This window comes from Cyclopterus lumpus, chromosome 3 (assembly GCF_009769545.1).
Source record: "Cyclopterus lumpus isolate fCycLum1 chromosome 3, fCycLum1.pri, whole genome shotgun sequence".
Lineage (NCBI taxonomy): Eukaryota > Metazoa > Chordata > Actinopteri > Perciformes > Cyclopteridae > Cyclopterus > Cyclopterus lumpus.
Genome location: NC_046968.1, coordinates 14,122,637 through 14,134,545, shown reverse-complemented (window position 1 = coordinate 14,134,545; position 11,909 = coordinate 14,122,637).

Here is an 11,909-nt window from a genome sequence, read left to right as displayed (position 1 = left end):
TTTTCAGAAGACGTCTAGACGTCTAGGTTACAGTTTTTCTCCATTGTCTTGATGCTTTGTTGGAAACAAGAGATCTGGTTTTGAGAATAGGTGATACATCCAACCAAACTGTGGTCCTGTTGGCAACACACCAAGTTTAAAGTTTTGATAACTGCATCACTAGATTTTGAGTTTTAGATTACAGTTGGCAGCAATTGTGAACATGAAGAAAAGCTAAAATGACCTCACTAGTAACTTCAACAACTCAGTGCTGGCTCTGACTCTGACTGCCAGGAACCTCGGTGTGACACTCGACAGTCAACTCTCCCTGACTGCCAACATTACCGCAACAACACGCTCCTGTAGGTACACGCTGTACAACATCAGGAGAATACGACCTCTTCTCACTCAGAAGGCGGCACAGGTTCTGGTCCAGGCTCTGGTCATCTCACGGCTGGACTATTGCAACTCCCTCCTGGCAGGTCTACCTGCTAATGCCATTCGACCTCTACAGCTCATCCAGAATGCAGCTGCTCGACTGGTCTTCAACCTCCCGAAATTTACCCACACTACTCCGCTCCTCCGCGACCTTCACTGGTTACCGGTGGCCGCCCGCATCCGCTTCAAAACATTGGTACTTGCGTACCGTGCTGCGAACAGATCGGGTCCGGTCTACATCCAGGACATGGTCAAACCGTACACCCCAGCCCGGTCACTTCGCTCGGCTTCTGCCAATCGGCTTGTAGCTCCTTCACTTCGAGCTAAACACTCAACAAAATCACGACTGTTTGCTGTGCTGGCTCCTCATTGGTGGAACGAGCTCCCCATTGACATCAGGACAGCAGAAAGTCTCTACATCTTCCGTCGCAAACTAAAAACACATCTTTTTCGACTATACCTTGAATAGGGAAGGTAGAGCCGTAGTAGCACTCTAGTAGCACTTAAATGTCCTTTACCGATAGCACTTTGTAGTTTGGCACTTTAGTAGCACTTAAATGGCACTTACTGATAGTACTCTGTAGTTTAACGTTATTGAAGAAATTGTACTTGCTTGATTCTTGTTGTTCTGAGTTTGGACTCATGGTTTATTGCACTTATTGTGAGTCACTTTGGATAAAAGCGTCAGCTAAATGACATGTAATGTAATGTAAAAAATGGCCGATGCTAACATACTGATATTTACAGCTAAAGTGTTTACCGTGTTCGGCATCATAGTTTAGTGTGTTAGCATGCAAACGTTTGGTAATTTACACTTTGGCTCCCCTTCCTATGTCACACGAAGGCTCATTATCAGTGTTGGCGCCAAAATGGGGTTTGTTGTTTTGGGGAAGCACTGGGTGGATGGGAAATTGTAGTTCCTTTGTTTGAGCACAGGGTGGCACATTCACTTGGGGAGGGCATATAAGGAAGTGCCAGGTAATGGGAACAGGTGTGTTGATGGATGGGAAGCACAGTAGTTTTTGACCGTGCTCGTGTCAAGTCGGTAATGTTTTATCACGGAATAAAAGGTAAAAAGATACACATCGCCTGGACATTGGAATTGTTTGTGGCAGAGCGCGCGTCTAGACATGTTCTCCCGATTCGCCCACCTAGTGGCTCAAACCTTAAAGTTGGTTAAGGTTTGAGCTCAAGGCCTGAGAACCATCTTTGTAAAGGTGCACCATTTAATTCAATTCAATTCAGTTTATTTTGTATAGCCCAGAATCACAAATTACAAATTTGCCTCAGAGGGCTTTACAATCTGTACACATATGACATCTGTGTCCCAGGACCTCACATCGAATCAGGAAAAACTCCGCAAAAAATCTGAAAAAAAAACTTTCACAGGGAGAAAAGGGAAGGAACCTTCAGGAGAGCAACAGAGGAGGATCCCTCTCCCTGGATGGACAGAAGCAATAGATGTCATGTGTACAGATGAACAGCATTACAGAGTTACACATTCAATGAATATGACAAAAATGTATGAATAATGAGTAGTAAGCATGGACCAAGATCCAGACAACCACAATCCATGTAAATAGAAGCAGGTGGAGAGGAGGGGCATCAGGAGGGCCATGGCCGGAGGCAGGGCCACGGAGGCAGGAGGCATCGCGAAAGAGGCTGGACCAATGAGGTAAGGAGTCAGGGGGCAGGAGCCAGAACCGGCTCCAGACACAATGGACCCTATGAGGCACAAAAGAGGCCACAAAGACTACAGGGTAGAAGTAGAATTAGTAGTGTGCAATGAAGAGACGTGAATTTGTCCAGAAGGAGAGAGAGAAGAGGAGAGAAGATGTCCCCCCGCAGCCAATAGGCCTATAGCAGCGTATCTAAGGGCTGGACCAGGGCAAACCTGAGCCAGCCCTAACTATAAGCGCTGTTAAAGAAGAAAGTCTTATGCTGTGTTCACACCAAACGCGGCGCGAATTTTTCGCGCGTCCGGATCCCATGTAAAGTCAACGTACAGACGCGTTACGCAAATTGGCGTCGGGCGGCGCGTTAGACGCGAATCGGGCGGCGCGAATTTTTCGCCCGGGTTAAAATTCGCCTCGGGCGATAGCCAATCAGCGTTGAGATGCTCCGCTCGTCACTGTGCCGCCGTTGTTGAATCAGAAAAAAATGGAGGACATCGTAGCGTCTATGCATTGGCTTTGCATGAGGTCTGGACTCCGCGTTTGGTGTGAACACAGCATTAAGGCAGTTCTTGAGATTTGCTTCAAGTGTAAGTTAAAGGACAAGTCCCGATCAAAGATAACATTGAGATTCTTTACCATGGTGTTCGATGACAGGACAATGCCAACTACAGAAACCACATCACCAAAAGTAAAATAACATCAGTTTTGTATGAGTTTAACATCAGGAAGTTGCAGGTCATCCAAGTTTTTATGTCTTTAAGACATGCTATCAATCAAGCCAGAAGAGGCTGTTTGGCCTCTTCTGGCTTGATTGATATATGTAATTGAGTATCATCTGCATAACAATGAAAGTTTATGGAGTCGATTGAGATCAATCTGATAAATAGGATTTAAACCAACTTAGTGCGGTACCTGAAATGCCAATCGACTGATCTAATCTCCGTAATAGGATGTCATGATCAATGGTGTCGAACGCAGCACTACGGTCTACCAAAACAAGTTCAGATATGAGTCCTTTATCTGATGCAATTAGAAGGTAATTTCTAATTTTCACCAGTGCTGTCTCTGTGCTGTGGTGTTTTCTAAATCCTGACTGAAACTCCTCAAATAAACTATCATGGTGTAGAAAGTCACACAACTGATTTGCGACTACTTTCTCAAGGATCTTAGAGAGGAAGAGAAGGTTAGAGATCGGTCTGTAGTTAGCCAACACCTGAGTGGGCTTCTTCAGGAGAGGTTTAATTACAGCTACTTTGAAGGAATGTGTTACATGGCCAGTTAGCAAAGACACATTAACAATATCCAACAGAGAGGTGCCAATTAAAGGCAACACGTCTTTAAGCAGCCTCGTTGGGATGGGGTCCAGGAGACAGGTAGACAGTTTAGAGGTAGAAACCGTTGAAGACAATTGGTCAAGGTTGATGGGAGAAAAGCCATCTAAATATATATCAGGGTTTACAGCTGTTTCTAAGGCTACTCTATACTGTCATTACTACTGAGGTCTATAGGAATACACAGCTCAACAGAGCTGTGACTCTGTCAGCCTGGGGTTGTTTTTATTTTTTTTCTATCATCGACGAGTAATAGGATCCTCTACCATTACGGAGAGCCTTCTTATATGTTTTAAGACTATCTAGGCCAACGCCATTCTCAGTGAGCCTGTAGCACTATCGACAATCCTTGCAGGCCCATCAGAGCAGTCTGGGCGTTTTCGGGACGGGCGCTTAAAGTGACAGGCGTTAAAACAAACATGGTGAATACAGGTATATTCAGACAATATGAGAAAGATTATGAATACATGTTTTAACATTAAGGCATGTAAACATGCTCTAGTATGAACCCAAAATTCAAGTATGAACCTTAAAATGCGCATTAAATGTCCCCTTTAATTAAAGTGTATCAGGGTTTTGTGGAATGATACACCACATTATATCAAACAGCTTTAGGTCTTCTGTGGCAAATGGTGCCACACCCATAAGTGATGAAAAGAGAGCGTTAACCATATATCTCCTCCAACAACACACAAACATTCTCCTCAAGTGCAAAATAAAGGATTTAATGGGTGTGCTTGGTGTATCAGTTACAGAAAAACTTATGAAGATGTCTTAGTGTTTCAGAAATTCACTGAATTATCTTCCTCTCAGTAAAAGTGAATAGATTCTCCTCTAGGCTAAAATCTTTTCTTTAGAACAATTGCTGTAACGCCGCCTCTTTATCACTTAATGGGAACGTTTGGTTTCACATACAATGGGAATGGATTGTGTTGCAGTAATGTTGTGGGTCACACCAATTCTCCTTTTGAAATGCACACATTTTGTACAGTGGAGACAGAAATAGGATCAAAAACAGCGAGAATGTGGAAAGTGTCCATTTTCTTGCACTTCCTCAATGCAAAGGGGTATTTACATATTTTGACAGGAGCAGTCGTAAAGTGCACATTTAATCTGAGGTACAGTTAGTCTTTTAACTTATAGTTTATCCACATTGAGAATACGTAATCAGATTGTTTTAAATGTCAGAAAGAGCGTAAAAATATATTGGAGATTTGAAAAATTGGGCAAATCAGTCTATGAGGATGCATCAGAAAAATGACATACATTCTTAAATCTGCAAATGTTAATGACTGGTAATAGATAAAATATAGTAGTCGGAAATCACTACCTATTAACTTTTTTTTAAAGTATTTATTATAGTTTCACATTTTGTGTGACATTTATCTATTATATTGTGCTCTCAAACAAAAATCAAACAATAGAGCAAAAACATAGACAATACACAAAATATTACAATGCAAAAATGACAGTTGTGCAACTCCCCGACAGTAGCGACACACACCGAATGAGTGAAAAAGGGACGGACAGTCAGCTCTGGCCTCATTTTACAATAATTGTCTGAACAGGCTCATTTTCACAAAGTAGATTATTAAAAAGTTAATAATATTGACAACAAAGTTAGGTGCTCAAAAAAAGTCCCATAAGCCAAATACACTGTGATTTGGTTTGTGGTTGTTAATATACTGTTCTGTAAGACATCTCTCACAAAAAGATATGTAAACACTGCTGGGCTCAATGAAAAGTATTTTCACATGTTTGGAGGCAGCAATTATTGCGCTGTGATTGGTGGAGCTCCACAGATAGTCTGGCATGAATAACAGGCCTGCTGATTAGCATTTAAAAACAGCTGAAAGGAGCCACAACAGAGTTCACTCAGAAACACTCTACGTCTTTTGAGAGGAGGGCTGAAAGCTCTTTAACAGCACTGAGGTCACATCTCAAATGTAAATTGCATTTCTGGTAGGCTGGAATAATCAGGGAGAGCAAGCTCCCTTATTACTAAGTATGATGAACATATGTGCACTTTCTTACCCTCTCCTCATATTCATGGAGATCCTCTGAATTGGCTGAAAAGATGGAGCTGCTGGTTGCTCACGAAGAGCACACATACGACTTGTTGAACATAAATAACTTATAATTTGACATCAAGGGTAACATTACAAATTTGGTTTGTGTCGTCACTTAATTTGTCCCATCCTCATAATTGTAAATGGAATACCTGGTAATTGGATTTATTCTAATTGCAGTTTTAAAATCCAAATTAACAAGATTCATGTGGCTCAAATGCATTTTACTGCTCAATATAATGCCTCATGAATCATTCAGTGCAACCAGACCAGTTTGATCAAGAATAATTAAAGATAATTAAGCTGCCCCAACAGAACAGTCCAGAAGTCCCTGAATTGTGCCAAGAGAGACATGTAAATTAACTACAAGAAAGTGTTTTTTTTTTGGTTTGCGCTTTAAATTGCACAAACCTACCCTTGAGAGGCAAGGCTGCTTATGTTTATTTAAAAATTTAGTAAAAATGTAGTTAAAATATACCGGACACAGCTTTAAGCTGACAACAAAGCATTGTTTACACGGCTCAGTTTACCACATTCTTCATTACTGATTGTTTAGTCCTTATACCTGTTGTGGTGTAAGGTCTTTGTGGTGCACCAACAGCAGCAATGAACAACAACCCACGTGCCAAAATAACCAGCCAAAGCACTGTAAGTCATATGTCCAGACTGAAGTGAGGTACTTGCTTACAAAAATCACAATACAACTCTACAATTTAAAATGAAAGCTTCATCCATGATTGTATCTTCAAAGACAACATCCAAAGAAATGCCAGAAGAATACATTCAGAAAAAAGTCTATTCAGTGAGCAAATAAAGAATAGGGAATTTCTGCCAGATCAATACGTATAGCAGGAGAGCACTCTTGCACTCAAGTGCCAACCTCCCTGGTACGATAAAAGGTGGAGCCTATTTTAGTGAAAGGAGTGTTGTCATGGAAACCAGTCATCTGGAACGCAGGGAACCCAAACACAAAATGAACTAGGGTGCAAAAGAGAGACACTAAATATGGGGAAATATTAGATGATTTATTCCTTTGTATTATATTTAACATTTTTGTCTTCATTTATTTTAGACTGGTATTCATAATATCTATTATAAGTGTACTGTACTGTCGATTACCAAAGGAAAAAACTGTAGGAGGACATATTTGGACAGGAAGCAGTGTGGCAGTTGCAGCACATTCAAATCCCAGAATACATTAACTAAGTATGCATTTAGAAGTTCAGAAGCCAAGTCCGACAGGGCACCTAAAGAAATAAGGTATTAACTAAGACAACGTGGAATATGACCAATGTCTTATAGCATGCAAAGATAAGTCAACAAATTAGTTTAGATGTGTGTCACCGAGTGAAAAAGTGGAGGCGCACCAATGAGTGTTGAGGGTTTTTCGGGGTACCTGCAGGGCAAACTCAGGTTGCGACATCGATTCATGCCGGCGGAGTTAGACAAGCAGACACGTCATTCCATGTGGCTGCAGGAGGGCAAGAACAACCGGTAATGTTAAGCCCAAGGTTACTGACTGAGTGCGTTCACATGAAGGAACGGTGTTTGCAGCATATCACCAATCACAAGTCCGCCAAAGGGCCTTGTTTCAGAAAGCAGATTTAACTAAACTCCGAGTTAATTAACCTTGAGGTGGGAATCTCTGAGTTTTCGGCTGAGTTTGCTTGAATGTGGTGAATTTAAAACAACCATAATAAATGGAGGTCCGATTCTACGATATTTTAAAGGCAACAGGTAAAATATAAGGCAGAACCTCCATTTTAATCCAGTGGATGTAAAGATATTTATTCATATAAACTAGACATGTGGACTGTGCACATTTATCTTTCAACAAGAGCCACAGCGGGAACAGTAAATTAACACAGTATTGACCATTAATTCCTCCTTTCTCAAACTATGAAGTGGTGAAATCAGTGGTGTCTTAGGCTGTAAAGCCTACATTACATGTTCATTATAATTGTTTAGCTTTAATCTGACGAGGACAAATCACAGGGGCCAACTAAAGATGGAAAATGTAGTTGAAGATTTAAATAATATATAGATCAACAGACATAAGATACATGATTGTAAGCTCACAATCTGATCCAGTAACAATGTGTTTGGTCATTTAAAGATTCAATTACAGTGGATTTAAAATATTAGACTTATATTTTGATATTGGCGAAACAGCATTCAGTAGCTTAATTACAGCTACTTCAACAAATGTAATATTGTGAAACAGTCACTGAAATGATACAATGATAAAACTATAATGAAAAACAAATACGAAGAAGTAAAACACATAATTTAGGCTGAAAGTAACAGTTTAAAGAGTTACATTTTCCAAAAACTTTCTGTTCTCACTGATGTCCCTTTGGGGTTCTCAAAGGAAGTCACACAGCACTAAGGGGGCAAATGTTGGGCCTCTCCAGATGCAACTGATCGAGCAAATGTAGCCCTGAAAGAGCAATTTGGAGAAACTGACCCGGGCACTCCGGCTACAAATAGTCTCGGAGACAGCTTGTCCAGAGAGAGAGAGAGAGAGAGAGAGAGAGATATTTGAAGTTTAAAAGTGATTAATACATGTATCAAATACATGATTATATACATATATATATATATATATATATATATATATATATATATATATATATATATATATATATATATATATAAAATACAGTATTACAGCTCATTCTAAGTAGGCCCTTTACCGACAGCACAGCTGGAACCGCACATATTGAAAATACAAGTAACACACTCATCCACAAATTATTCACCATTAACAGGTTTTATTTTATTGTTTTTCGCCTTTTACTGAAAAGAATAAAGACAGCAGCAATAAAACTCTGTATTCAGGGTCCAGATAAATAAAAAACACATTTACACAGATATATTCCACAGCAGCAGAGTATCAAGCCTTTTATTTGAAGGGTGTTCTGTGACACTCATTCTCCACGTTAACACATTTAGTCTCAGATTACTTTGGTGTTATTTAGACACTTGACCTTTTGTGCTGTTGCCTCATCTCTGGTTTCTCATTTTCTTCCTATGTTGTTTTGTTGTTGTAAACACAACAGGTTATCAAGCATAAAGCTGCTTGGCTATAATCTTTTAACCAAGACCTAAGTCTACATTTAACTTTGAACTCATCCTTTATTACTCCTATTGAGCAACAGCTGAGTGAACTAAGGCTACTTTGTTGTATTTGTTGTTATTAAATCTAAATGAACTCTGCTCTCATGTTATTTCCACTTATTTGATCTGCTGAGCAAATCTAAACAGATTTATTAGGACCTTATTTTTCTTAATCCTGAAATATAAACTGTGAAATGAAAGAAAACAAATGCAACTTATTGCGGGGAAACACTATAAATAACACCATGTAAGTGCTGGGTGTAATTCAGTTACAAAAGAGTCTTTTAGTTTAGGATTCAGAAAATTCTGCATTAAAAAGGCCACACATTTTTCATTTGCTTGTACACATTGTTCACTGACACTTTATCCCACAGGAAGAGCAGATGGTTAGATTGGGTCGGAGTTAAATAAGGTATAATGTTGCATGCTCACATCTCGCTGCCTGGATTATATTGAATTAGAAGACATCCCAGCCTGTCCTTACCCAGCTGTTAAAAAAGGGGGAAAACAGCCCAAAAGCCAAACAATCAGTTAAAATGTCACTTGGCAATGTAAGATTTACTACATTTTAAGATGGACGTCTTATCAACAATGTTTCCAGCATCCTCTTCTACAATTGAGGTTATAGGGGTAAAGTCTGCACCTTAAATATATTATTACTTTAGATCATAATAGATACCATAAGAGGTGTAGTATCTTTCGGTCACCATTACTCAATGAAACTGCATCAAATGAGAATAAATAATCCTTCTAATACCTTACTTATCGATTCAAATACTAATTGTGAACAATTGTTTCTGTTGATTGACAGTATTATCAAAAATAGTTGTGAATAAACAGTATGTTGACTGTGGAGATATTTCATCTGTTTGTTGGCCCTCTACTGCCAGCATGTGGCGAGGAGAGACGATGGCCTAAAGGTCCCTGTTGAAAGAGATCATCTCTTTTCATGAAGTCCTACGACATCCATACATGTCTTGCATTTTGATTATTAGGGTGTTGAATATTTGTTTAACCTTTTCTCTCTTTTTGTTCCCACAGCAAAATAACAAATAAATAACAAAAATATCAGCTACTGCTATCAGGCATATACTTCTACGACTACTTTTGCTGCTGCTACAAACAATAAGAATAATTACACAGGCAGTTGGAAAAATAGATTTGTTTTTTAATGCCATTTATGAAGCAATTTCCTTGAGTCAAATTAAAGTAGAGGGAGGTTCTTCTGGGACATTGGTTTTCATCATTCAGTACAATTTTAATAATCCCTGCCTTGTGTCTCCTATCAAAAGGCAGATATGCATCCCTTACAAGATATATCCACAGGGTAGGGAAATTATTTTTCTAGTTCCCACATTTATAATACACACTGTCTCCCTTTTGAATTGTTGTTGTTTATCCTGTTCAATAATGTTAAACTGGAGTTTGCGGCGACCGTTAAAGCTGAGCCCCTTTCTGTGTTGCATCCTAATCACACTGCACGCAGGTAGAGCACAGATTGTCTTCCCACTTAAAAAAAACAACTTATATTTGACCATTTTGGGTTGAGGAAGGGGGCTTGACGATGTTCATCATGCAGGAGCCGAGGTCCCAGCTTCTAGTTTAGGTTCCACTAGCTTCTGTAACCCAGTAAGTTTTCTGTCACCCTGCCTCAACAAATGTCATGTCATGTCAAATTGGTTCATGTGCTTCTCAATTTGTTTGTGTTTTTCGTGAGCTCTCTCTTCTAGTGTCGTAGAATGGTTCATTGGAAAGTTTTGAGAATATATAAGTTCATTTCTGATGCATGAGCACGTTAGAAACAGTCTGCACCTGAAGAAAACGCAATACTATAAAATATCATCTTTCAATTTCAGTTTGATCTGCTCAACCAGACTTACTTCACGTTAAAAGTAAAAAAACAACATGCTAATAATCTTAAAATGGGACCAACAATTAGTAATATGAAGATGTGAGGATGGAAACTAGAAGGACAACATTGTGCTTTAATCCCCAGAGCAAACAAAAAGCTCATATTACTGACTTTGATAATGTGATTACTGCTGCCATCTGTTCACTCTCTTCAACAGGCTTTGACATCACTCTATTTTAGGATTCTGCTATTACAAATCTACGACTGTATTTTTAGAAAAATATTAAACTTTAAGGGAGCAACTACTATCATGGCTGAAACAATAAATTACAGACTTGTTACTTGAGTAAAAATAACAGCAGGTTTTTACTTAATAACATCCAGCAAGGATCCTTTAACAGTTCACATACATCAGATCATGTTTATTATCACGCGTCGTGGTTTATGTAAGTCTGATTTTAAACTTCAGTTAAGAAACGCACACGTCCACTTAAACTAATTAATTTCCTAGGTTTAGATTAGTGAGTTTAACGGGTAAAGTTAACCTTATCTTGAAGTTTCTTCTCATACACAGTATGTCAAATCTTTTAGTTTTAGCTTTTTGAATGAGGCAGGAGCGCTTCTTTGAAATCTCCAAGGTCTCATATGCTGTAAGTACCAGCTGTTAAAGTTGTTGTTCATTAAGCTTGATATATAGATTCCCTTCTTGTGCTCCACAATTACCTGACAAGACGAGTGTGTTTTACTTCAGTACTTCTATGTTGCTTTAGTTTCCTTTCTGTTGGCCTATTTATTACAGAAGTCAAAGTACCCATGTTTAAATTAATGTTTATTCATTGACTGGAATAAAATATCCACCTCTTGACGAGAGGAGATATGACACTTTTATCTTATATCTTCTTAACATTGACCAAGGGAGTTCTCCACAAATAAATGTAAATTCTTACAGCATGCGGTCTTGGGTTTAAATCTCAGCACGTTCTTTTACATTCGTTTTTTATGATTTGACAAGAGAATCAATGCATTTTGTTACCAAAAATATTAAGGGATGATTTAATTTTTCTAAATGTCCTTTAATAAAATAATACATTGGTGCATGAAAGAATGTCTTTGACCATCACACAGTCGCACAAAATGAAATAAAGAAGCCAAGTTTTAGTGCCACTTTTCCATTTTATTTTGTATGAAGTCTAGATCAAAACACAGCTTAACTGCATCCTTCATTGTTTCTACAGGGTGTGTAGTGACCAGCAATGCTCCAATAAGAATGCATGGTGGCCACAGCTGCTTTTCACATAAACCGTGATAGTGTGAAAGCAAGATTTGGAACGATCTCTTTACTCTTTGTGTTGCAGGAGGACTCACTGTCACATAGAGAAGAGATGCAGGGATGAGATGAACAGCTTCATAGATGAGCTGGCATCATTAGTGCCAACATGCAAAG